The 26,729-nt window shown below is 49.3% G+C and overlaps 1 protein-coding gene across 5 annotated transcripts in view; it reads right to left on the bottom strand.

Moving 5' to 3' along the window:
• Positions 1 to 26,729, bottom strand: part of LOC138821210 (glycerol-3-phosphate acyltransferase 2, mitochondrial-like) — a 79,273-nt gene that overhangs the window by 50,793 nt on the left and 1,751 nt on the right. The window lies entirely within an intron of this gene.

Here is a 26,729-nt window from a genome sequence, read left to right as displayed (position 1 = left end):
CAGACCCTGCCTTAAAACCAGGGTTGGAAGCCAGGCACTGGTGACTCACACCTGTAATCCTAGCCACGCACGGGGCTGAAGTGAGGATCATGGTTTGAAGCCAGTCCAGGCAGGAAAAATCTATGAGACTCTAATCTCCAATAAACTACTCAGAAAAAAAGCCAAAAGTGGTACTGTGGCTCAACTGGTAGAGCACTAGCCTTGAACAAAAGAAGCTTAGGCCCAGCACCCAGGCCCTGAGTTCAAGCTCAGGACCAGCAAAAACAACAACAACTAGGTTTGGAAAGTCAGGCGCTGGTGTCTCATGCCTATAATCTTAGCTACTAAAGAAATTAAAATCTGAAGATCTGGTTCAAAGTCAGCCCAGAAAGTCTATAACTCCTTTTTTTCCAGTCCTGGTGATTGAACTCAGGGTCTGGGCATTGCCCTTGAGCTTTAGTGCTCAAAGCTAGCACTTTAGCACTTTGAGCTACAGCTCCACTTCCAGCTTTTTGTGGTTAATTGGAGATAAGAGTGTCAGGAACTCATCTGCCCAGGCTGGCTTTGATCTGCAAACCTCAGATTTCAGCCTTCTGAATATCTAGGATTATACTGGCACCCTGCGCATGCGACTCAGTTCCAATAAACCACCAAAAAGCCAGAAGTGGAAGTGTAGCTCAAGTGGTAAAGAGCCAGCCTTGAGCTTAAAAGCTAAAGGACAGCACCTAGGCCCTGAGTTCAAGCCCTCCCCCTCCAAAATAGCTAATATACGCATTTGTGTTTACATGAGCAGAAGATGGTATCACTTCTGTCAGCACTTTGGGACTTTTTTTTTTCTTTTTTGTCTATCAGTCATGGGGCTTAAACTCAGGGCCTGTGTGCTATCCCTAAGCTTTTTCACTCAATGGTAGTGTTCTACCACTTTGCGCCACAGCACCACTTCCAGTTTCTTGGTGGTTAATTAGGGATATGAGTCTCATGGACATTCCTGCTTGGGCTGGCTTTGAACCGCAATCCTCAGATCTCAGCCTCCTGAGTAACTAGGATAACAGGCATGGGCCACCAGCACCCAGCCCACTTTCGGATCTTCAGGAACCATACGCCACTGTGTTTGTGGCATCTGATGTATGTGTAGCTCATGCCTATGAATTCCAAAGTCACATCACTGATTTAACCCAAACTCTTCACTACTATAAATAACAATGCAAGAGAAATCCTCAAGAATGATCTTCAGAGAGTTTTCATGACAGGAACACCCAGTAGTATGATGGTGGTCACAGGGTCCTGCACACTTAATGTGACAGAGCCTGTAGACTGCTCCCAAAGGGACCAGTGGACACTCCCAGAAAGAGCTAGAAGACTGCTGCATCTCTGCCCATTCTTGCCAATGCCTGCCTGCTTTCTCCCACATTCTTATCTATCCTGTTTCAGTGGGTATAAAGTGGTATTTCATAGATGTGTCTCATAGACCTCTAATTACAAGTGAGCTGTAGAATCTCTTTTATTATAGCATCTGAGAGAGCCTTGGGCTAAACTGTGACTCCCCTAAATTCATATGTTAAAGTCCTAACACACACACACACACACACACACACACACACACACACACACACACACACACACACACACACACACACACACACACATACACACACACACCCCTCAGAAACATTTAGAATATCACTGTACTTTAGATCACTGTTGGGAGATTGGTTTGCTTTTGTGGCATTACTGAAATGGGAAGGCTGAATGACAAGGAGCAGACTTTTCTTGTTCAAAAACCTTTCTTCTACAGACGGGAAACTGGCTGGAAAACTAGAAAACTGAAACTCACAGAAACAAAGACCTAAGGGGAGTGACATAGCACTAGAAAGGGAACAGCCAATGAGACCACCATTGACTGTGTATGGGAAGGTCTTTTGCTTCTCTCTTCTGTAAGCTGCTTGCTGGGGAATTTAAGGCAAGTCTCCATTGTTCTTAGGGCCCAGTGTTTTTTGGAAAAGATTCCCACTGGGTCCTTACTGATACATAAATAAACATTGCTTCTGGAAAAGCCTTGGTGTCCCCCATTTCCCTGTCTGGATTTCCCATCACACTACTGAGGCTTGAACTCAGACCCTCTCACTCAAGGCTGACACCTTACCACTTGAACCACAGGTCCAATTCTGGCTTTTTGCTTGTTAATTGGAGTTAAGAGTCTCATGATCTTTTTGGCCCTGGCTGGCTTGAACCACAATACTCAGATCTCTGCCTCTTGCGTAGCTAGGATTACAGGAGTAAGCCCCAGTTCCCAGTTAGAGATGGGGTTTTTGAAAGGCTGATTGCGTTAAAATGAGGTCATTTGGATGTGAAACAAATGACTTAGATGCTGGAGAGGATACAGGTCCACACAGAGGACAGCCCACACTGAGTCCCAGGGAGAAACCCCAGAACAGCCCAATTCCAGATTTCCAGCTTACAGAACTGTGAGAAATGTGTCTGTTGTTTAAGCCATGTAGCCCTGGCATTCTGTTATAAGCGCAGCAAACTAATGCTGAGATTCTTACAATATATAGTAACCAGTACAGCATGGATGCTGGCCAATCAAAAGAGATGTAGGCCCCCAGAGTCACCCTTTAACTGCATAAACCCTAGGAATCCAAGCAGGCCTGGAGGTGGGAATTCCAAGGGCACAGGCTTAGGCAATCTGCCAACTTTTCTGACTGGCTGTCCACCAAGTAGAGCCTGAGGCATGGAGTGGGAAGTTAACACTATGTCTCCAGGTGGAAGCCTTGGGCAGGAGGGAAGGAAAGATGCTCTGAGATGAGTTTCCACACTGCCCAGCCTGCTGGGCTACCTTACCAGTTACCAGCCCTCCCTGAGTACATTCACAACACCTTAAGGAGAGGAGGATTAGAGGTCGCATGTGAGGGCCTCTCTGCCTTTGATATGCAATGATCCACATGGTCCAGCCCCACAAGCCAGAAGTTTCCATCCCTTATCCTCCACCCTCATCCTGAGAATCCAGCCTAGAATAGTCCCCATGGAGGTAAAAGCTCTTATGCTCCAAAAACATTCAGTGCAGCATTTCTATCACACTGAAAAGACAGGATCCACCTGTTTCCAACAAAGCAGACCTGTATAAATTATGAACCACAGCTGTGCTGTTTCCACAGAACCTGTAAACATTGTGGTGTGGGGGTGCTGCTACTGTCACAGTGGAAGGCAGCGCCTAGAACTGAGCAGGACTGGCACTTAAACCCATTGCCGGTGAGGAACAGGGGCACTTGGAGCTGGTGGGAGAGTAGAAGTGGCAAGATTGAGCCAGGTGCCAGTGCCTCATGCCTGTAATCCTAGGTTACTAAGATCACCTTTTGAAGCTAGTCTAGGCAGAAAAGGGCTGGAAAGGTGACTCAGTGGTAGAGTGCTTGCCTTGTGTACATGAGGCCCTGGGTTCGATTCCTCAGCACCACATTAGCAGAAAAAGCCAGAAATGGCACTGTGGCTCAAGTAGTAGAGTGCAAACCTTGAGCTGAAGAGTTGAGGAACAGCACCCAAGCCCAGAGTTCAGGCCCCACAACCAACAACAACAACAATAACAAAAGCCAGGCGCTGATGGCTCACGCCTGTAATCCTAGCTACTCAGGAGGCTGAGATCTGAGGATCTCGGTTCAAAGCCAGCCCAGGAAGGAAACTCCAGGAGACTCATCTCCAATTAACTGCCAGAAAACCGGAAATGGCTCAAGTGGTAGAGCGCTGGCCTTGAGCTGAAGAGCTCAGGGACAGTGTCCAGGCCCAGAGTTCAAGCCCCATGAATGACAAAAAAAGCAAAAAGCTAATCTGGAGGTATGGCTCAAGTGGCAGAGCCCAAGCTAAGTTTGTAAACTGATTAAGCATGAGGCTCTGGTATCAGAAAACAAAACAAAGCAGCAACAACCACAAAAAGAAAATAGTGGCAAGGCTGTGCAGATGGGCCCCTCTGCCACTCTGAAGCTGATCCACATCACCGTAATGGTGTTTATGTGAACTTCCAGGTTGGAAGGCATCCTTCTGTGTGATCTGTAGTACAGTTACTGCTGGCCACATCTGTCTAAGGGGCAGGTCAAGATGAGGCAAGGGAGACAGGAAACTGATGACTACTCCTCAGGTGTTTTGAAGATGGAGTTCCAGATTGGCAGCACTGCCCTGAGGCAGATGCTGTGGGTCACCGTGACCTCCACCTGGGGGGCTGGACACACACTTGTGTCCTCAGCTGGAAGGATGCCCACTTGGGTTAGCACTCTCAGAAGAAATGAGGCTCTTGCCGGTGTAACTCCTTATCCCACACAGAGATCTTTGGGGCTCATTCTCCATCCTTGCTCCTGCATTCTGGTATTGCCTAAGAAGGAGTAAATTAGGGAGAGAAATAAACAACTCATGGTCCAACCAGAGCTCCTCTTCCCAGGCTTAGCCAGGAGCTGGAACAGTGGCCCACATGGGGCTGGCTGGTTTTCTCCTCCACTATGTCATGCCAGTACCCACTCGGTACAGCTCTCTTCCTCTGCCTTAGCAGGCCCAGCCTCCAGTTGGACGGGAATCCTGGGTCCCAGGAGTTATGTACCTTGCTCACCTAGGCCAAGTTCCCCTGCCCTGCCCACTTGTGCCTCCTGGGAGTGGCTCCCTACAGGTCTCCAGGTCCCTCTTCTCCACCCCCTCCTTTACAGGGACACAGGAGGGGAAGCCTTATACTCCTAATTCCATATAAGAGAATGGGGAGAAGGGGCAGGCAACAGAGTGAGAGAAAGAAGACGGAAAGAGGATTGCAGGAAGCTGTTTATAGAAGCTTCCAGTCCAGCTTGTACTGTGTTTGGGCTTGAGCTGTGAGAGCTCCTTGCTGTCTCTCGGCTTCTGATCATCAGACTCAGCTGTCTTCAGCCACCTCTGCCAGCAGCTGGTGTGGCTGGAGCACGGAGGCTTAGTGGAAGAGAAAGCCTTCACATCCCAGTCAAGAACGAATCCAAGGGATGGCTCAGGAACCCAGTCTCTCTCCCAGTATGCTCTCACTGGGGTCTTAGGCTTCATCTGATTCCTGCTTGGTGCCATTTGCCTTGGCAACTGCTGTCTTTGGGCCTCAAAAACAGAGAGAGACAAGGTAGGCAGAGAATCATCAGCAAACTGGGGTCCTGGAAAATGGGGGGGGGGAATCAAGATTTCCCTAAGGATCTGGGAGTGTTTTCTCACTTTTCAAAGCAGCCTTACTCTCAGGACCCCACCGGCCTCATGCCAGGAGGAGGTAAGTAAGACAAGACTCACACTACTCCTGAGGGAGCCATTATGGATTGGGTGAGGCTCAGCCCTATGCTGGCTGCTGGTGGTACCTAGTGTGGGAGATAGAGAGGCAGGCAGGCAGACAGAGAGATTACTGGGAATGGTGTAGCAAGGGAGGCTCTGGACAGTGTGTCCTCAGGCTAGAGAGCCCAGGAGTGGAATGCCAAGGACTTGGGGGATTCAGCAAAGGTCTCTCAGAGCAATAAGCCTAGACGGAGGCCCCAAATGGAAAAACTTGGCAAAAGGCCAATTGCAGGTAGGCCCAGGTAAAACAGCTTCAAGTCTCTGAACTTTGACAAGTGCCCAATGCCTCATGTTTTCCTGCTGCCTATCTTGCCCTTCAATCTAAAAGGAATGTATTTTCATCTCGTTTCACAGGTGAGGAAACCGCCATGGTTACTTTTATGATTATGGCAAGTCAGAGTAGACCAGTTACTCTGGAAGAGACCCCAAACCTCTCTGGCCAAGCACAAGTTGGTTTCTTGCTCACATCGCAGCCCGAGCTCCAGTCATTCACTGGGGCTGCCATTTCTTGCCTGTGTCCCTCAAAGTGTGGGAAAAGGGAGACTATAACTGGGCACTTGGAAATGGTGTGTGGCTCTTCTGCTCCCTTTTCACCAGCTGAACTCGTCTCTAAATCAAGGGGCTAGAAATTATAGAACCCCCGGAATGTCAGGGTGGCTCATCCGCAGGCCTCAAGTAGTAGCCTGAAGCTGCTACCTTCCCACACCAGGAAAACCCGGAAGCCTGAAGACCAGAAAGCAACTATAATGTCCGTGGCATCTGGGCTTTATCTTATGCCACTGACAAGCTCTAATCAGGGAAGTGCCAGGGGCCAAGCTGGGCTGGAGAGAGATAAGGCTGCTGAGGAGAGGGCAGTAAGGGGGCAAAGCAAGGGGCCAGGCCATGAGATGATCCTTAAGACTTGGAGCTGAGTCTCCTGAGCCCTGCTCCAGTGCTGTTTTTCTGTCTCAGCCCATCCTGAGAGCAAGGCCACCCATGTCATCTCTGTTGGGTGCTAGGCAAGACCCCTAAGCCTACCCTAATGGGCAGCTGAAGCAGGCCACCCTGGTTGGGGGAGGCAATGTAGAGGACAGACAGGAGGCTGTAATTCTATTGCTGGCGTCTGGAAGCCACAGGGGCCGAGGGACAATAACCACATTTTGTTCATTGCAGGCACCAGAGACATCACAGAGGCCCAGCAGGAGCCATTAGCCCAGATGGGGTGTGACTTGCAGGAAATAGTCACCCAGCAGCCTCCTCGGGCAGGGCTTTGTGGACATTGGAAGCCTTAATCCATGCCCTAGAGTTTGGTGAGCCCTGGCATAGTAGCTGGTACCTGACTCTCCACCTCACCTGGCCCGAAGGGCAGATGCACAAGGTGAAAACAGGAAAACAGCTTGGCGGGGGGACTGCACCCCCTCCCCCCCCAGCAGGGAGCTTGGTGGAGCCTGGCCAGCTGGGACTCAGGGACTGCCAGCTTCTAAATGCCCCCTCAAGGCCTTCCCTGCTGATGGTTCCTGGTGACATCTCTTGCCTCAGTCTCCCCTAATGCTTCTAGGCTATACAAGGGGGAGACGAGAGGGTCCCCAGAGATCCGGATGCTGACAGAGCTGGCTGTTCCCTGCCCTCATTCTTACCCCTCAGTGCTCTCAGATAACCCAAGGGCCCCCAATCCCCAGTGCTGGTTTCCAACAAACCTGTCTCAGGTTTTACACATACTCCCTCACCTCATCTTCATGAACCTTGTGAGTACCAGATTCTTCCTTATCCACAGAGGATGAACTGTTACCCAGAGAGGGGAGGACTCGTACATGAGGTCACACAGCCACATGAGGCTGAGTCAGATCACAAATTCCCAGGTGTGTCACCTAGGAATTACTGCTTCTTTCCCTTCCCCACCAAGACTCCTCTTCTCTGCCCTCAGACTTCTGGCCTCCCTCCTCTCATTCCTCACCTCATCTTTCTCTGAAGGTGAGCTCAGTCCCTGCAAGCTGTCAACAAACTTCAGGCTCCCTCTTTGGGGTGTGGAGCAGTATCTGTGGACAGAGCTTGTCCCTTGGGCCTCGACGGGTGGGCATTCTTGGCTCCCCCCCAAAGGATAAAAGGAACAATAATGCGGGATTAACTGAGGAGACTATGCCTCAGTTAGGGAGGGGGCATACAGGAGGCCTGGGGAGGTGATGAGACATATCAGGCCCCCAACACATGCATCCTCCCTGTGTCCCAGGATCCCTGGGAAAAAGAGAAGATGTCTGCCTATCCCAGGCAGAAGCCACCAGAGAGGATCCTGGGGGAGGGGGAGCTGGGATGGGGGCTGGCAGCTAAGCAGCTCCCATGCATGGCCCCTGGCCTGGCCTGGGGAAGATGGGCAGGGAGAGGCTTTGAACAGGATGTGAAGAGATGGTAGCTTAGTTTCGGGTCTTTTTTGTTGGTGGTGGTAGTGGTGGTGGCTTTTTGTTTTTTGGTGGGGTTTTTTTGTTTTGTTTTGTTTTTGTTTTGTTTTGTTTTCAGTCATGAGGCTTGAGCTCAGGGCCTGGGTGCTGTCCCTAAGCTCACTCATTCAAGGCTAGGGCTCTACCACTGTGAGCCACAGTGCCACTTCTGGTTTTTCTGGTGGTTAATTGGAGCTAGGAGTCTTACAACTTACCTTCCAGGCCTGGCTTTGAACTGCAATCCTTGATCTCAGCCTCCTGAGTAGCTAGGATTACAGGCATAAGCCACTTGGGCCTGGCTAGTTTAGGGTCTTTTTTCCCTTCAGCCACTTAGATTCTGGAGGCCTGGTTTTCAAGCCTTTGTCAAGACATTCAAATTCCTTTACTAATGGCTTCTACCCTAAGTTGCAACTACCCTGTTTCCTCTATCCTGTGGCTTCTTACACAATGTCTGGGTCTCTCTCCATTGCTCTGTCAGGTGTCACCTGGGGCAGAAGTCCCAGCAGTTCTCCGGCAGCAATAACCCCTGTGGCACTGACCCTGATACAGCCAGCATAGGGAGGAGCAGACAGCCTTAGGATAGAGAACTAGATGTGTGGTCCTGTCCTCTAATTTAAGAGCTACAGAGCTCTCCCTGAGCAAGTTGCTTCACCTACCTGAGCTTCAGTTTTCTCATTTGTAAATGGGCTGCTCCAGCCTGACTTGCAGGGTTGTGAGGTTTCCATGCATGACCCAAATAGCACAGCTGGGCACTGGTAGTCAGGAGCTCTTACTGAGCATGCCCAAGTGCTGGCTGCCTTGCAAGAATTTCTACCTTCCCATACATCCCTGGGCACTAAGAGGTCTCTGGAAATGGGACTGCTGTCCTGGTTTCTGTACCAAGGTCCTCATTTAATGTCTATATTTTTGCCCTGAAGAGTAACCATCACCCCAGATGCTGAGGCTGGATGCTATAAAATCATATTGGACCCTGATCTTATCTTAGATGGTTACCAAGCTCTGGTAGATCCCCTACCCCATTTGCCTTCACCCTAGTCCTCCAGACCCAGACCAGGGTCACGACCACTCCCTGTCCATGATGTGTCCATTCTGTGTGAGCTACAAGAGTTCCTTCCCTTTGAGACCTTCCAGTCAAATCAAATCCCCTTATACAAGGCCAATTTGTCCAACCCTCACCATGACAGAGAGAAAGCCAGCAGCAGGTGGAGGTGACTTTAGGAAAGGGAGCCATGAAATGAGGGCAGAAGGAAGGCAGGCGTTCCAGGGTGGGAGAGAATGACCCAGAAATATTGTCTAATTCCATGCAGGCTTCTGATGGCCAGTAATGAAGAGACTCTGCCCTCATGGGAGTCACAGTTCCAACCTGGCAAGTACTGGGAGGGTGGGGGTGGATATTAAATGGAAATGTGATGGAGAGTGGCCAGGACACGTTGAGAACATCTCAATGATACAGAGGAACCAAGGGAGAAGCTGAAAGGAAGAACATTCTAGGCAAAGGGAATAACAAGTGCAAAAAAGGGCAAGCCTGACTTCTCCAGAGGACAGAACATATTCTCAGTCTAAACACTGTGGTATTGGCAAAAGGGATAGGTACAGAGATTTGTGAAATAGAACTGAAAGTCTCTAGCCACTTGATTTTCAATAAGGGTATCAAGACCAATTAGTGAGAATAGCCTTGTGACAACTGGTATTCGGACAACTAGATAGCCACATATGAATGTGAATGTAGGCCCAACCTCACGGAATATATTATGTAAATCATTGACTGAAAAAAATCTCACTGTAGGAGCTTAAACTATAAATCTCTTAGAAGAAAACATAGGTTTGGGGTTTGGCAATTGGTTCTTAGTTGTGACGCCAAAAACATAAGCAACAAAAGAGAAAGATAGATTGGATAAACTGAAACATTCATCAAAGTGTAAAACTTGTTCATTGTTTTTCAACCAACAAATTGGCTGTGGTGACATGCACCTGCCATCCTAGCTCTATAGAAGACAATATAGGAGGATCACAATCTGAACAGGACAAAAATGCAAGACCCTACCTGAAAAAATAATGAAAAACTCTATATACACTATTACTATTCAACCCAAACATTCAGCCATTTAACTACTAGATACTCAAGAATTTAAATCAAGTACTCATATGCCCTTAACACTACTATTCACCATGGCCAACAGCTCAAATCTCCATATAATCATACTTGACACAATGTGGGATGTTCATTTAATGAATAATAATCATAGAAAGGAATGAAGTATTGATACCTGTTACAGTATAGATGAACCTAGAGAAAATTAGGCTAAGCGAAAGAAACTAGATGCAAGAGGCCACCTATTCTATGATGCATTTATATGAAATATGCAGACTAGGTAAATCCATGAGACAGGAAATAGATGAGTGGTTGCCAGGGGCAGGATGCGGGGCCAGAGGCAGTTGGAAATTGTAGAATAACTTGCTTAGTGGGAGTGGAGTTTCCTTTGAGATGATGATTGCACAACACTATGAATGTACCAAGTGCCATCAGATTGTAGCTTTTAAATGATTATTATTATTTCATTTGTTTATTTTATTTTGCTGATCATGGAGCTTGTTGGAGGGCCTAGGTGCTGTCCCTGAGCTTTTTTGCTCAAGCCTGGCTCTCTACAACTTGAGCCACAGCTCCATTTCCTGAGTTTTGGTGGCTAATTGAAGATGAGTCTCATGGACTTTCCCACCCAGGCTGACCTCAAACCATGATCCTCAGATCTCAGCCTCCTGAGTAGCTAGGATTACAGGCGTGAGCCACTGGCATCCAGTGTAAATAGTTCACTTTAACAGTTTGTTTCTTGTCAACTTCTATAAATCATTAAGAAGAAAACAACTCAGTTTTTAAATAGGTAAAAGACTCATAGGTACTTCACAAAAGATGATGTGGAAATAGCCAATAAGCACAGAGAAAGATGTAAACTTCATTAGTAACCAGGAAAATTCAAATTAAAACAATTAGGGTCTAGGAGTGTGGCTCAAGTGATCGAGCAGGGGTGCCATGACTACAGATGGAGAGGGCGTTTGGGGAGGGGGCTCAATCAGAAGTAAGGGACACATCAGAAAATAAGAGCAAGAATGGACAAATGGGTCTATATAAAATTAAAAGGCTTGGGGCTGGGAAGGTAGCTCAGTGGTAGAGCGCTTACCTTGCATGCATGAGGCCCTGGGTTCGATTCCCCAGCACCACATAAGCAAAAAGAAAAAAAGCTGGAAGTGGCACTGTGGCTCAAGTGGTAGAGCGCTAGCCTTGAGCTGAAGAGCTGAGGGACAGCGCCCAGGTCCAGAGTTCAGGCCCCACGACCGGACCCCCCCCCCAAAAAAAAATTAAAAGGCAAAATAGTCAATCACCAGAATTAAGAGATAATATACAAAATGGGAGAAAAATCAGTGTCTCAAAAATTTAACACTAAAAGTACAAATACCCCGATTAATAAATAAGCAAGCAAATTAAGTAGACAGTTCTCAGAGGAAGAAATACAGATGGTGAATAGATATACTAAGAAGCGTTCAACATCTTTAGTCATAAAGGAAATGTAAATCAAATCTACACTAAGATTCCATCTCACTACAGTCAAAATGGAATTAATCAAGAAAACAACTAAAATATTGGGGAAAGATTCCCTTATACAATATTGGTCGGAATGTAAACTAGTGCAACCACTCTGGAAGTTAGTATTAAGGTTCTGCAAAAATATTAAAAATAGATCCACCCCACCACACCATTCTTGGGCATATATAGAAGAGGGTCTAAATAAATATACAAGAGAGACACCTGCATAGCCATGTTTATTGCATCTCTGTTCACAATAGCCAAAGGGTAGAACAACGAGGTGTCCAACAACTAATAAATGGATAAGGAAAATATGGTTCATATATACCATGTAATAGTGCACATCCATAAAGAAAGATGAAATCATGTTATTTGCAAGAAAGTGGATGGACTAGAGATCATCTTGTTGAATGAGATAAGCTGAGCTCATAAAGCCAAGTACTAACACATTTTTGTTCCTTTGTAGACTCTAGACTTTAGAGATATATACAGGTGGTTCATGGCTATAATCCTAGATACTCAGGAGGTTGAGACTTAGTGGATCACAGGTTTAAGCCAGTCCTGATAGAAAAGTCTGTGCGACTGCATCTCCAGTTAACCAACAAAATGTTGGGTTGGAAGTATGACTCAAATAGTAGAACACTGTCTGTGAGCAAGAAAGCCAAGCAAGAGCATGAGACCTTGAGTTCATATACTAGTCCCAAACACATACACACACACACACACATGCATGAGTATACACACACACACACACACACACACACACACAAAATTTGATTATAAGAATAGGACTAGATGTTTGGGAAGATAAGGGGAAAAGGGAGAGAAAAAGAGAAAGGGTGAATAATACTGAAATCCATTGGTTTGTGTATAAAGATGACCCTAAAAGCTGTTAAAAGATATGAAGGTGGGGAGAATGGGAGTAAAAGGGAAATAGAAAGGGTTGTTCTGATTAAAATATGATATTGCATGTGATAAATATCATGGTGAAAACCTCTTGGTATAACTAACACACAATATAAATGAATAACCAGACCATTACAAAGGCTCTTTAGGGGAAGGTATCAAAGGAGGGGAAGTGGGAATGGAGGAGTGAATGAGGATGAATATGGTCAAAGTGCTTTATATGCATATATTAATATACAACTGTGAAACCTGCTGAAATACTTTTTAGAAGGGGCGGGGGTAAGGGAGCATGATAGAGAGAGTGAGATTTGTGGGACATTGTTTACATGTGTGGAAATGGCACAATGAAACCCTCCTGAGCAACTAATGTATGCTAATAAAAAAAATCTTAGGCCGGGCATTGGTGGCTCATGCCTGTAATCCTAGCTACTCGGTAGGCTGAGATCTGAGGATCCAGGTTCAAAGCCAGCCCGGGCACAAAAGACTGTGAGACTCTTATCTCCAATAAACCACTCAGAAAACCGGAAGTGGCATTGTGGCTCCGTGGTAGAGCTCTAGCCTTGAGCTGAAGAGCTGAGGGACAGCGCCCAGGCCCAGTGTTCAAGCCCAAAGACAGACAAAAAAAAAAAAAATCTTAGAAAAGGAAGGAGGAAGAAGAGGAGGAGGAGGAAGAGGAGCAGTATTCCAGGGGTGGAGACATGGTTCAAGTGATAGAGTACCTGCCTAGCAAATACAAGGTCCTGAATTCAAAACCCAGTACCACCAAAAAAAAAAAAAAAAAAGGAGGCACATTAGTACTGGCTGATCAGCCTGAACCTCAACAATGAAAGTGGTGTGGGCCTTGGATGCAAAGAGTGCTTGGAGAGCATTGTCCGTACCCTTCCCTGGCCCAGATGATGAGATACCCAGGCCCAGGAAGAACCCATCCTGAAGCACAAGGTAGCAGAGCTAGGGCAGGAGCCACCAGCTGCTCTCAGCACACAATTCTCTGATGACAGGTGATGACGACTTCCTGCTGGGACATTCTGTGTAGGACATGGAAGGCACAAGATGTCATTCTGAGAGCACATGGGGTGGTCTTGGCTCATATGGAACAGACAAACATGGTGTGGGGGACAGTAGTGACAAACTCTGAGACATGGAGAAGAAGCTGGGACCCATGGGACATACTTTGTCGCTGGGACACAGGGGTCCTCACTCAAGCTGAGGAGGCTGAAGGACTGGGGCAGCCAGTTGCTTTCCTCAGAGACAGCAGAAAGACCTAGAAGGAAAAGAGGCCAGAGGAGCGAGAGCCGAACAGAGCAGACAGGCCTGGCACTTTAAGACCACAGCCTCAGATCAGCTCCCGGACCTGTGGCTTCTAGAGGAGGAAATGGGGGTCATGACTGAGGCCCTCACACTTTCAAGAAGTTGAGAACATGATGTCAGCCACCCTTGCACAAAGACCATGTCACCTCAGGGCTCATCAACAAGCCTCAGAGCAAGGCTGAGGGGAAGGGAGGGCAAGTGGAGGGCGGGAGGGACCTGGAGCCTGGGGTCCCCCCTCCCTGATGTCGCCATCCGTGGCCTGGAAGAAGCTTCTGTCTGTGAGTGTTGGCTGTTAAAAATAACCCGCCTCTTCATCATCCCGACAGCCGTACTCCGGGACAGCATGTTCCAAGGCCAAGCTGCTCTCTAGGGACCCAGTGACAAAGCAAGGAGGCCTGTGGATGCTCCTGGCCTGAGAGGCAGGAAAGTGGCCCACAGTCAGCCAGGCTTCCCAATCACACTCAGTCCTCCCTCCTTACTGGAGCTCTGGGTTCCTGGGTCTGTGGGGCCCTGAGAGGTGGCGCTGCCATAGGGTCTGTAGGCCTCCACTGGTGAGCTGGATCTCAGCAAGGAAGACAATTGGTTTCTCCTGGTGCCACATGGCTTCCTCCTCTGACTCCCAAAACCATCCCTGTGATCAGGGACCTCAGGGGCTTCTTGGGCAGTCAGGGAAAAGGAAGGACTAGGATTCAGGTCAAAACCCTTGCCCTTGTCCCTCAGATGTGATGTTCCTTCTGCTGTTATCCCTTCTGCATAGGAGAGGAAGAGGGTGGTAGCAGCACTCAGGATTAAGAGGCAGTAAGGTCTCGATTCAATTCCTAGCACAGCATAGGCTAAAGCGTGACTTGGAGAAAGTTGCTTAACCTTTCTGTGCTGATTCATTTGGAAAAGAGGTAGATGCTTTGGTCTCAGTCTTGTAGAGTTACTGCAGAATGAGTTCCAAATGTTCCTAAATTCAGTGTTTTACAAAGAGTGATCCCTCAATTAATGGTGTTATTATATTATTATAGCACCATGGTTATAAATGTTGGCTATGGGATGGAATTTCAAATCTGCCTCTGCCATTGGCCAACTATGTGGCCTTGAGCAAGTTGCTTGACTTTTCTGATCCTTAATTTCCTGAACTGCAAATGGAACGATGCTATTTACCCCCTGGAGCCATGGCAGGGTTCCTTGGGTGAATGCCCTTGGGTTGGTGCTGAGCAAAGAGCTCAGCACTCTGAGCGAGCATTGGAGCTGAGCCCAACAAGAGCCTAGAGACTGGGCAGAGTGAGGAGCAAGGCAGCTTCTTTGGGCCATGCTGCTTCAAATCCTCCTTCCTTCCTGGGTGCATGCATTTGCATGCACACACACATGCACACACACATGCAATGCACATGCACATGCACATGCACAAACATGAATTCACATACCACAGCCTCTAGATGGGTCTCCCCATCTGGGCCTCTAGAGACCCCTGCAGGAGACCCTGCCATCCCTGCACCCCACCTTCTTGCTATCCTGCTGTGCCTAGGAGGGAGAGCAAGAGAGAGCTGGGGAAACAACAAAATGAGAGGAGGCTCCAGATTTGGAGAAGGAAAGAGAGACAGGGAGAATGAGAGGAAGGAAGAAGAAAGCCAAGACGCAAAGCAAGATGGAGAAACAGGACATTTGTAACAAATGAGGAAGATAAGAGTGACCTCTTTAAAGACCCAATGGGAAGAGAGAGGAGAGGAGGGACCAGCTGGGGAATGCCCATGGGTTGAGGGGCAGTGATGAAGCCGAGACAGCCTGTCTCTCCAAAAGCAGGACTTTTATCTAAGGGGATGTGTTGTCATGACAACAGGTGTCATGTTTAGAGTAATTACTGGTGAATAATGGAGAGAAAAGATGGCAGCCCTAAATAATACCTCCAAGGAAAGGGTCTTAAAGGCAGCCCCAGGCTCTATCATTGCCTGTCCCATTCCAGACTCAGCATGTTTCCTAGTCCAAAAATCTACCCTATGGTAAGCCTTCTAAGCCACAGGCACACACCTAGGCCCTGCCTCTCCTCTTTGTCCTTCCTGAGGCTGACAGGGAGATAGTGTCTCTGTGACAAACATCTCCTTTCCATGACCCTCTGAGCAAGGTATAGATCATTTTATAGATAACAATGCAAGATTCAGAGAAGTTGAGTGACTTCTCTGTGACTACACAGCAAGTCAGCCAAGATCTGCATGCAGCTCTGTGGCTCTACGCAGGCCCTCCCCGGGTTATTCCCAGGGCTAAGCACTGTCCTTCACAGGCTAGAGATGGCCTGTTCTTCCATCTTCGGCACCGGCTGAAAAGGGTCAGGGACCTAGTTTGGGGTGAGAAGAAAAGGGGAGACGAGACTGTTCCCTGTGTCTGGCTTTCTACAGACATTACATTATTGGTCCATTGAGATCAATATTTCCATTTGCAACCTACTAGATACCTCATGGTATGCAGGGACGGTGGGAGCTTGCCTGCAGTTTAACTGGGGGTGGAGGCATGGCTCCATTTCTGATGGGCTTCTGAGCCTGGGGAAATGGAACCTCTGAAGCGATCCCTCCCAGCACCACCTCAGGCCTGAGCTGTGATGTCTACAGCTGCCCTTCCCACATCCACCCTCTGGGCCATTGGACTCACACCACAGAGCCTCCTGAGCGACAATGACCTCTGGGCCACCAGGTGGAGAAGGAGATAGGACTCCCAGCTCCAGGGAGGCTCAGCCTAGCAGGGTTTGTTTGTTAAATTAGTAGATCTGGGACTCTGGGAGGATGAGGCTCTGGCCTTTCACAAGGCTTGGGCCTCACGCCCTGAACCCAGAGCTCTGCTTGGTGTTAAGGTGACGGGGTGGGAAACCTTCTTAACACCCCAAGACTTGTCCCAGGGGATCTTTCTCAAGGATAGATCTGGACCTCTGCACCTCTCTGAAATAAACCCAAGATGGAGAAAGACTGGCAGTGATAAGTTGGGGGAGGGGGGGAGGCGGTGCAGCCTACCTGGGGTTTCCAGAGGCTCTGATCTGCCGTGTGTGTGTGTGTGTGTGTGTGTGTGTGTGTGTGTGTGTGTGTGTGTGTGTGTGTATGTGTGTGTGTGTGTGTGTGTATAACAGAGATAAAGACAAAGAAGGAAGAAAGAAATCATTCATGAGGTAAAACTGCAATTGGGGAGGCAGAACTGAGGATTTTCCAGCCTTCTAGAGAATTCATCAACAGAAGATTTGTAAACAGAACTTGAAGCGGAAAAGCAATATGAGGGCTGGCATGCGTGCAGAGTGGTCCTTCCTGCAGGCCCCTCCTCAGCTCTGGACCCTACACATGACCCCCACCAAAGCAACCTGTCCTTTCAGCTCTGGGTGGCACAGAGGGGCCTAATCCCCCAAGGCTCACTGAACTCCTCATGCTGCCAGGCTAGTTATGACCAGAGGACCCTAGTCAACAGACACACAGAGACGCAGAGATGCCCAGGGCAGCCAGTGGACCTTGACTTCTTGGGCAGCCAGTGGACCTTGACTTCTTGGTGGTCAGAGTCCACCCACACAAGGCCCTTTGGAATAGGACGAAGATGGGTGACAAGAAGAAAGGCAGAGAGAAAGGGAGTGCATTGGTCCCAGATGGCCTCAGGCTGGCCTGAGGGTGCTGGTGTGTCAAGGGGAAGCCAGAGGGCCTGGGCAGAGACTGAAACTAGCATCTTCCAAGATCCCTCACCAAGGGCAAAGTCAGTACAAGAAAGACTGTGCACACAGTACCCCTACTGCAGTTAGAATGAGGGCTCGGGTCTTGCTGCCCTGGTCCCCAAGCCCAGAGATACAAGGCTTAGTTCACATTCAACCCTTACAGCCACCAAGTTCATCCTATACGATGACAGAGGCCTGGTGGGTGGGCTGAGGTGGGCATCCTATGTGAATCAATGGAGCTATCAGGCTTTCCAGCACATGACTTACCCTCAGGCATGGACATCTAGATGCAGACCTCACAGCCCTGCCCCAAACCTGTCTACCTTCCAGGTTGCTGGGGATTGAGGTGCAGCCATGAGTGGCCTGAAGCCCATGCAAAACAATGTCTGGTTGGGTAAGGATCTGGGCTGTGAGTTCTAGCTATGGGACCTGGGGCCAAATCCACAGGCCTTATTCCCCTCACCAGATCACAGAGCAGCAGCCTGAGAGATGTCAGGCCAGAGAAAGGAAAATAAACAAGAAAGTTTGTTGGATGCCTTCAGCTGCTGCCTTGTCTCCACCCCTCTACCTCCCCTTCTTGTTTTCCTCCACATTCTCATTGGAGGCCAGCTCCTGACACTCACATTCCTCCCTACTTCCTGGAGACAGAGACCCTGACATCTGACTTATTTTTAGTCAGCTGCTCAGGAGCTGAGCTGGCGCTGAGCCTCATCCCACCCTGTCTCCTGCCCCAAGAAAACAGCCTCTGGCCTGGGACAGCTCAGAACATGAGCAAGTCCATAGTCAAGCCACAGGCTGGACAGCACACCCAGCTCCTATCACTGCATGGAATCAGGACACCAGGCTCTCAAACTATCCTTGCCTTGCCTTCACTTTCCTAAGGAAATGGGACCTCCAAGGGTTTCCCCTTCCTACTATCTTTATTTGGATCCAGGGTACCAGCTAAGAAGCTAACCCTCACCAGTTCACACCATGCTTCCTGGCCTTGCTCTGGGATATCTGCTGTGCTTTCAGATATAAGGTTCGTGGGATCTCAAGAGACCTCCCCTATGGAAGCAGCAACATAGGAACCCTACAAGTCTCTGAAGACACTTTTTACTGCCTCAGATGGCTTTGCTCAAACCAGCCCTTGTCCCTACATTCACCAAGGATGAGAATTGAGAGCAAATCCATTTTATCTTTCATTCTTGCAATCATTTACAAATCCCTGAAGCTTTGTCTGTGTCCATAGAGAATTCTAGGATCCATTACTGATATCTGCCAGGGACTTGGCAGAGAGGGTGGAAACACAGGTGTAGCATCTGATATATTTCCTTGAGAACCTTCTTCACTCAGCTACACACTGGAAAGAACCTGCTAGAACTTTCCATGTGGGAAGCATGTAGCCTTGAAAGCTTGGGTGAGGGAAAGCAGGTTGAGTGCTATATATACAGGACAGGAACATCTTTCATGACACAGAGTGCACCCTCCTTCCCAGCATCCCCAAGCTGCTGAGCACTGAGTCAGGAGACAATCATCTCAAGAGACTGCCTGCTCCCCTTGGAGAAGACCTGGGTTTCCACAGTAACTGCAACAGTTCTGCCATTCACATGTCTTTAAGGACATCTGATATATCAACACTGCCTCTCACATCTTTCTCCAAGTAACCAAGGTTATTTGAACTGTGAGGAGATTGAAACTCAGAGAGGTTTAGCAATTTGCCTAAAGCCACACAGCTAGTAATTAATAGAACTAGGACTGACTCCAGATCTAGTATTCTTTTCATGTTCAGGATAACCCCAACTGTACCTCTCTCTTCCCATCCCTCTGTACAACTCCATCGACACTTGCACCTGGGGTTGCTCCTGCCACAACTGGTGCTTCCCTAGCTCTCACTTCTACCTTGAGCTCAGCCAAGACCAGGATGAAATTTCCAAGAGGAATTTCTCTGGGAATCTCTAGAGAAAGTAAACAAAACAAAAATGAAAACCCCAAGAAGTCAGAGACATGTCCCCAGAGCCCTGAGTCCCCAGGTCTTGGAAAAATAACTCCCAAGACTGTCCCAGTTTGCTGGAAAACTCACTGACCCTACAAGTACTGACTGGATACCTGCTCAATGCCAGGTACTGTCATGGGACAGAGAAGTGAATCCCTACTCTCTTGGACCATCCTTGCAGGAGTAGTAAACACTTACCACAGCCTTGCTCTGCTAGTCGCTCTGCCAAGGCTAGGACAAATGTGGCCTGTTTAGGAGCCGTATCTCTGCCCTCCACCCTTCCAAACCATGACCCCAGGGAGCCCACCTCTCATTTCCTTCCTGGAGGGTCTCACCTCTCTTCCTCCTCTCCCATTCCCAGCTTGAGATGCCTTTCTCAGCCTTACTTTAGCCACAATGCCAAGTCCAGACAGGTGGCCATGCCCTGGTCTCACCAGCTCCTACCTACCGTAGGAAACATCCTCAAAGATGGCCCTTCTAAAGCTCAGCCACCTGGGACATCAGTGCCCAGGGCTGAACTGGAAAGGGGTAGGGGTGACTGACTGACTGGTATTAAGCCTGGGTAGAGGTAAGAGGAGACTGGGTAAGTATAGGCAGGAGAGTAGTAGAGGGGGACATGACAGGTAGGTAGGAAAGCTGCTCCCCCAGTAATGAATGATCAGAAAAGACAAGGAGAGGTAGAAGCAACAGGCTTTGCTCCCTTCTTCTCTCCCCCTTGTCCTGGGGTTCCTGGGGCAGTGCCCTGAACACCACAGATTCCAGTCCCCTCCTTCACAGACAAGGAAGAAGTTGAAGTTCAGAGACGCAAAGGGCTTTGCTCCAGGTCACCCAGCCATTTGGTTGAACTACTAGGGTCACTACCAGTGCTTCTGAAACCACCAGGAAGTCCTCCCAAACGCTGTAGTATAGGTGCCTACCTGACTCCAGGAGCCAGGCCTGGACTTGTGCTTGGAACAGCTGTGTCAGAGAGACTGCGAATTCACTGTGAGAGACCCAGTGGAGCCTGCTGCCCTGGTCACTTTTGGCCATGACGCATGTGCTGAGAGAGAAGGCTGGGTTTAACTCTTGCCTCCCAGTCCCTCAAATACCTTAGAGCCAAGGCCCAGCAGCCTCTCACCCCCCTCCCTCACAGCTGCAGCTGCATTAAGTGGGAACACAGGAACACCTGGGCCCCCCTCCACTACTTCCCTCTTGAAGTGGCCCCCAGGTCCTCACAGAAGCCAGAGGGAGAAGGGAATGGGTGGGGAGGCATTCCATCTGAAAAATCCCGGCTGCTCTGAGATTCAAGGAGCCACCCCTCAGCTCCAAAAGGGGCCTTCTCTCTCCTCTGGGAAATCAGAGGTTAGGACCCTCGCACCCTGGGCCTGGCCTAGCACCTCCCCCTCCTGCCTGTCCTGCTGGGGAGTCAGGGGCCCCAGAGGGCCGCAGCAGGGACAGAAATAGTCTCAACTTTCCAGGGAGGCAGGATCTTTTTCAGTCTCCAGGCTGTTCCGGCCTCCTCACAGCCACCACTGATCCATGGAGCCCCGTAGGGCAACTGAAGAACCAGGGTCATCCCCTTGGATGAGGGGAAGTCAGAGTCTGCCCAAGGCAGGGGGGAAGGGCAGTATCTGGGGATTAAAGAAAGGGAAGAAGGAAGAGAAGGGGGGAAGGGAGCTAGGATGCGAAGTAGAAGCAAGATGGAGAGGGGGCTCTCCTGAAATCACTTCTAATCAATAGATGGCCACAAGGCTAAACCAAGGGCAGCAGCCTTTGGCCCAGGGCCAGCGCAGAGTGTGAGATCAGAACCCACAAAGTAGGGAGTGTGTATGTTGCTCCTTCCAGCTCCTTCCAGCACTGGCCTTCTGACAACAGCCTTCCCCAGCTGGATGAAAGAAGGATGGATGTGGAGCACGAAGAATCCAGAAGCTAATTTTAGCCTCGTGTGCCCTGTCTACCCTGCTGACAGTGAGCAGAGCCTGGGAGATGGGAGTTTGGCACCCCCTGCCTGGGACCTTGTTAATATGGGGGATCAGTAGGGAAGGACTACCCAGAGCTACCTAGGGGTCAAGGCTCACAGACCCCATGGCTGGCATTGGGAAAAGCTGCATCGAACTGCAGAGGAGGCTGAGGCTGGGTGGATTTCCATCTCGATTCTAGATGACCTTAGGCAAGTCCGCCCTCTGCCTCCATTTCCTCGCCTAGAAACAGAAATATTAATTGCACCAAGTTCACATGATGCATATCAGACACTGTGCTTTTACAGCTCAGTGCTTCCCTTACTCCTCTTGAATGGCCCATCTCAGAGACCCCTCCAATGGGGCACTCACTTCAAGCTTGGTGCCCAGTTCTGTTTTGAGGCACAAAGAAAAGAAAAACTTCCATAAGCCATAAGCATGGCCCTGGCAGAAATTGACTAACTGCAGGAACCACTGTCTGAACCTTGCAGGGAGCTGGAGCAAACTAGAAGGGAAGAGAAGAGCCAAACTGGGGAATCCTGGGGACCACAGGGGTCTCCTCTGTGGCAGGCAAGGATCAAGCTTAGCCCAGGGACAAACAGCTGTGGCAGAGGTGGGACATGACCCTTGCTTGGGCTTCTGTATTTTCATGGGCATGGAAGCCCCAGCCCATCCCTGCCATCCACAGTGACCAGGACCTGTGAGCAGAATGCTCAGCCTCACCAGGGTAGTGGAAGGACACCTAGTAGCAACTCCAGTCAGCACATACTGGCTGAAGCCAGTAGCAATCCCATTTTTCAAGCTTCCCATTCCCTTCCTGGCACAGGGGGGTGGGGGGGGGGAAGGGGGGAAGGGAGAGAGAGGGAGGGTGAGAAAGGAAGGGGGAAGGGGAGGGGAACAGAGGGAGGGAGGCAGGGAGGGAGGGAAAGAGAGGATCTCAAAGAGGACAGGAATACAGGCTGCATTAACCCATACGTCTCCCTCCACCCAGAGTCTCTGCAGTTAGGCACCTTCCTTCCAGGACCTTTTCTAAGCAGGTAATCAGTGGGGTCCCTCACCACAATGCTCCAAGGAAGACTTTTCAACAGCCTCAACTTCCCAACAGCAGCCTGAAGTAGGGGCCAGCTCTGAAAGCTCCCTCCAGGGTCCAACCTACCAACAATGATCCAAATTGTCCCAGAGTAAGGTGACTGAAGGGGTATCTTTTCCCCACTTCTGTGGTAGGCCCACCCTGAACTTAGGGATATCTCAAGAAAAGAGTCTCCAGAAGGTTGCTGTGCTCCACCAAGGCACTTTGCCTCTGCCTGGAGGCAAGATGAAAAAGGGGCTCTCCTGAAATCAATTCTAATCTATAGATGGCCACAAGGCTAAGCCAAGGGCAGCAGCCTTTGGCCCAGGGCCAGAGCAGGGTGTTAGATCAGAACCCACAAAGCGGGGAGAGTGCACGCTGACACCAGACTCCTTCCAGCACTGGCCCCTGACCTCACCTCTAGGGTTTGCCAGGGTTACTCCTGTGAAGAAAAGGGCCACTTGCACCCCCTGCCCATCTCTATTGTTCCAAGCCTTCCTTAGGAAACTAGTAACCCTCAGATGTGCTCAAGTCCTACTCACAAAGACCTGCCTGGAGTAGGAGGGAAATGGAGAGGGGAATGGGAGCCAGGGATCTTGGATCTGGCTCCAGATGCACCCTACTATTAGTTGCATGGCCCTGGATGGATCCCTGGGATGCTGTCTCTTGCCTTCCTCATCTGGGAATTGAATAAGGTAGCAAAATCAGAATGTACCTAGACAAGGATCTTGCCTATAAAGGCCTAACAGCAGGTACCCCCTAAATCTGGATTCAAAGCAATCCCTTGAGCAAAAAGCTAAGCAAAAAGCTAGCAAAAAGCTAGGCAGCCTGGATTCTAGATCTAGCGCTGCCTCTATGTGTCTATGTGAGGCCAGTCTAAGCAAGTCATCTTCACTGGGCTTTAGTCTCTTCCTTCATAAAATTCAAGAATGCAAAATCACTCACTCACACACACACACACACACACACACACACACACACACACCATCATACACTTCTTAGTGGCAGTGACAGACATAAACAATCAACCACAGCACTGCCACCTGCTGAATCCACCCAGATGCAGTCTCAGCATCTCCATGCAGCCAGCACCACTGAGTGAGAGAGCTGGCTCAAGAGATGGAACCACAATTCTGTGTCTGAATTTGGTAGTTTTATGGTCCCAGGACCCAGCACAGTAACTTGCTGTCACAATGTCCTCTTTTTGTACAATGACCTCTTCCCACAAGGGTATTAGGATTAAATGAGATTGTATGTTCATGATGGACTTGCAAACAGTGCTACTCCACTGGTTCACTTCACTTCACAGGTAAGTTCCTATCTCCATTTCCAGAGACAGAGCGCCTGATCTCGGGTCCAGGAACCTGCCCCTTGAAGAGCCTCATGCAACAGGAGCCATGGGGTTCAATGAAAAGACCATGAGCCTGGATGACCCTGAGAAAATCATTACACTTCTTTGGGTCTGGTTTCCCCTGGATAAGATTGACAGATTCATATCTTAGCAAGTAGGAATGAGTACCAGAAAAGACTCAGGAAAAGGGTACCTCAGAACAATCCGCCATACGAAATGTAGGAGGCCTCAGGACCTTGGTGCCTTGGCTAGGGGTAGAGGAGATGGGAATAGGGCAGGTAGGTCTTTTTTTCTTTTTCTTTTCTTTTTTTTTCTTTCTTTCTTTCTTCTTTTTTTTTTTTTTTTTTTTTTTTTTTTTTGCCAGTCATGGGGCCTGAACTCTCCTGGGTACTGTCCCTCAGCTCTTCAGCTCAAGGCTGGCATTCTACCACTTGAGCCACAGCACCACTTCTGGCTTTTTCTGTTTATGTGGTGCTGAGGAATCAAACCTAGGGCCTCATGCATGCAAGGCAAGCACTCTACCACTGAGCTACCTCCTAGCCCCAGTCTTTCTTGTTAGGTTCAGTAAGGCCATATGCACACTGGAAGCTCTGCTCTAGCAGAGCATGGCACTGAGAAATTACGGACATGGTGAAAGTATACACAATGGGAATAGTGAAGTAACCCCATACCCCATAACTCAGGTCTCACTGTTTCCTCTAAGTTCTCTTTGTGGGGTCTGCCCTGGGCAGCAGCCCTGCCTATGTTCTCTGGCTACCAGTCTGCGATTAGAGCCAGATCAATGTAGCTTGGGGGCCTCAGGCACTTTATGTGGACAATGGTGTTCACAGCCTTCCAGCTAGAAGGGTTGAGGACGGAGCATAGCAACTCCATTCTGCCTGCTGCTCCTGCCACAAATAGCAGCTTCATGTCATTTGCAGAGAGGCATTCCTCCCTCCCACCTACCCCTGGGGTTTCCATCCACCTCAGTGGTCCCTGCTGCTGCGGGTGACTAATCAACAGGGTAGCTTGATGCTGTCTCAAACACTGTCACTGATTCAACAGCCTCTGTACGTAGCCTTTGCTTGTACCAAACAGGAGGTGCACTCCTGTTTCTCCTCCAAAACTCAACCTAAAGGCCACCTCTTCTGTGGAGCTCTCCTTCTCCTTCTTTTCTCTTATCCAATGTCTGTCTCCAGCTCCTCTGGCTCTCCTCACCTCCACTAACTTGTGATGATGAATTAGGATGCTGAGGGTGACAGGTGCGGGGCCGGGGGGGGGGGGGGGGAATACAGCTACACCTGAGGAAGGTCAGGATAGCTGTCCCTGGGAGGGAGTTCTAGCTCACAGGGTCAATATTCAAGCATGCTGTGCAAAGAGCTGAGAATCAACCACTCCTGGAAGCTTTTGGAAAACAAGGATAAGATTTGTTTATTCCAAAATATGCTTTATTGATAAAATAGGTCAACTTCTGGAAAAAAAAATAACCTTGCATGTCACTCCAAGGGAGCCACAGGCCACATCCCCATGAGGGCACACACATGATTGTCGGCAGATGATCACAAAGCAGTCCCTTCCCCTGAACCCAACCCCCCAACCATACCCCAGGCCAGTGTCCTTGCTTGACAGCCACCACCCACTGAGGACCAAGTTGGGCAGCCTTCTTCCTCTGGAAGGACTTTTTGAACATCATTCTCTCCACTCCAGAAAACTCCCTTAGCACCCTTCCAGATCTAGCAGGTGCATACACTGCCAACATCCAGGTGCTCAGCCCACCCTTCCCCAATACTAAGAGGTCTGCTGCTCAGCGCTGAAGCCAGAGCAGCCCATGGAGAAGGCTGAGAAACATCCCTCACGCTCTCAGTTGTTCCAAATACCAAGATCTGGGGTACAGGGAGAAACAGGAGGGAGAGGCTCCTCAGTGTACAGCCCCATCACTGCAGGGTCCTAGACAGGCAGCAAGCAAGCCACCCACCAGGGGTGCAGTTAGTAATATTTTACAAAGACTCATGCAAGACAGAGACCTGCCAGAGCCAGAGCACTGTAGCAAGTGGTTCTCCCAGGAGTCCACCGAGGCCCTGCCCAAGTCCTCCACCTGAAGTTATCTCAGACTGCTTCCGTGGTGTGGGTATTTTTAGCTGTCTTGGGGAAACAATTTCCTTGCTTGATGACAAAAGATTTATCTCCCACTGGGGTAGGGGCCAAATCACTGAAAACCCTCTTGGTGTTGCAAGAAACATGTTGAGAAGCTGTCACCTAGCATAATAACTCAAACCTTTGCAGGCACAAGAGCATGTTCTCAAAGAAATCCTGAAACTTGAAATAGTGATTCTGTGTGCTACTCCTCGCTTCCCGTTTGGGGTAGGAATTCATACCCCAGGCACAGAACAAAAGTCTGCAGGAAGGCGGGTGGTGGTAAACACATAGAAAAGGGATTTTTATATCACCAGATAATGACATTTGCTGGTTCGCTAGTGCATTCCCCCATGGAGCTCAAAGCTTTCTGCAGAGCTTTCATCTCCCTGCAGCAAGTAGGCGGCAAAGCAATTGTCGCCCTGGCTTTGACAAGGGGCAAATGCCAGGGTTTGAGGATCATCTACTGGAGCAGAGGCTAGACCCCCCAGACCACCTCACTGGATGCAGCAACATGCCCACTTGCTTCCCAGAAGGGTGCTGGGTAAGGAAACCAATCCACAGTTCTGATCTTCTAAGGAGCCACAATCTGAAGGTAGGGTGAAATGGAGGGCGCAGAGACAAAACCATCATATAAATCTCCATTCTGGTGCCCAAGACAGGTGCACAGTTTCATTTCTTCCTCCTTAGCAGCAGTACCTCTTGGGAAAAGGAGAAAGCTGGCTTCCTGCTCTCTGGGGGAGGAGGGGGGGCTTGGGGTGATAAAAAAGAAACAGGAACATCACCAGCAAGTCACCTGGCAAGGCACACAGGTACCTCAGGAAAGGAAGGCCTACCTATCAGCTAATGGGTGACTGGGAGGGAGGTCCTCTATTCCAGCCTCATTTCAGCTTCATCCAGGAAGAGCCAAACTGTTATCCATCTGCTTGTGTTTGGGTGGTGAAGATATTTCCCCCACAACAGAGCCAGCAAAGGAAGACTTTGAGTGAACCCATTTAAACAGCCCCTCTGTCCCAGACCTTCCAGGGGGGCTCCTAGGATGAGGTCTGTAGGAGCTGGACGGGGACCAGAAAGCCCCAGGGAGACAGCCCCATAGAGCAGAGCAAGAAACGGTGACCCTGGCACCATTC

The sequence above is a fragment of the Dipodomys merriami genome, unplaced genomic scaffold (genome assembly GCF_024711535.1).
Source record: "Dipodomys merriami isolate MVZ:Mamm:240054 unplaced genomic scaffold, mDipMer1.0.p SCAF_90, whole genome shotgun sequence".
NCBI lineage: Eukaryota > Metazoa > Chordata > Mammalia > Rodentia > Heteromyidae > Dipodomys > Dipodomys merriami.
This window is presented reverse-complemented; position numbering and strand designations above follow the sequence as displayed.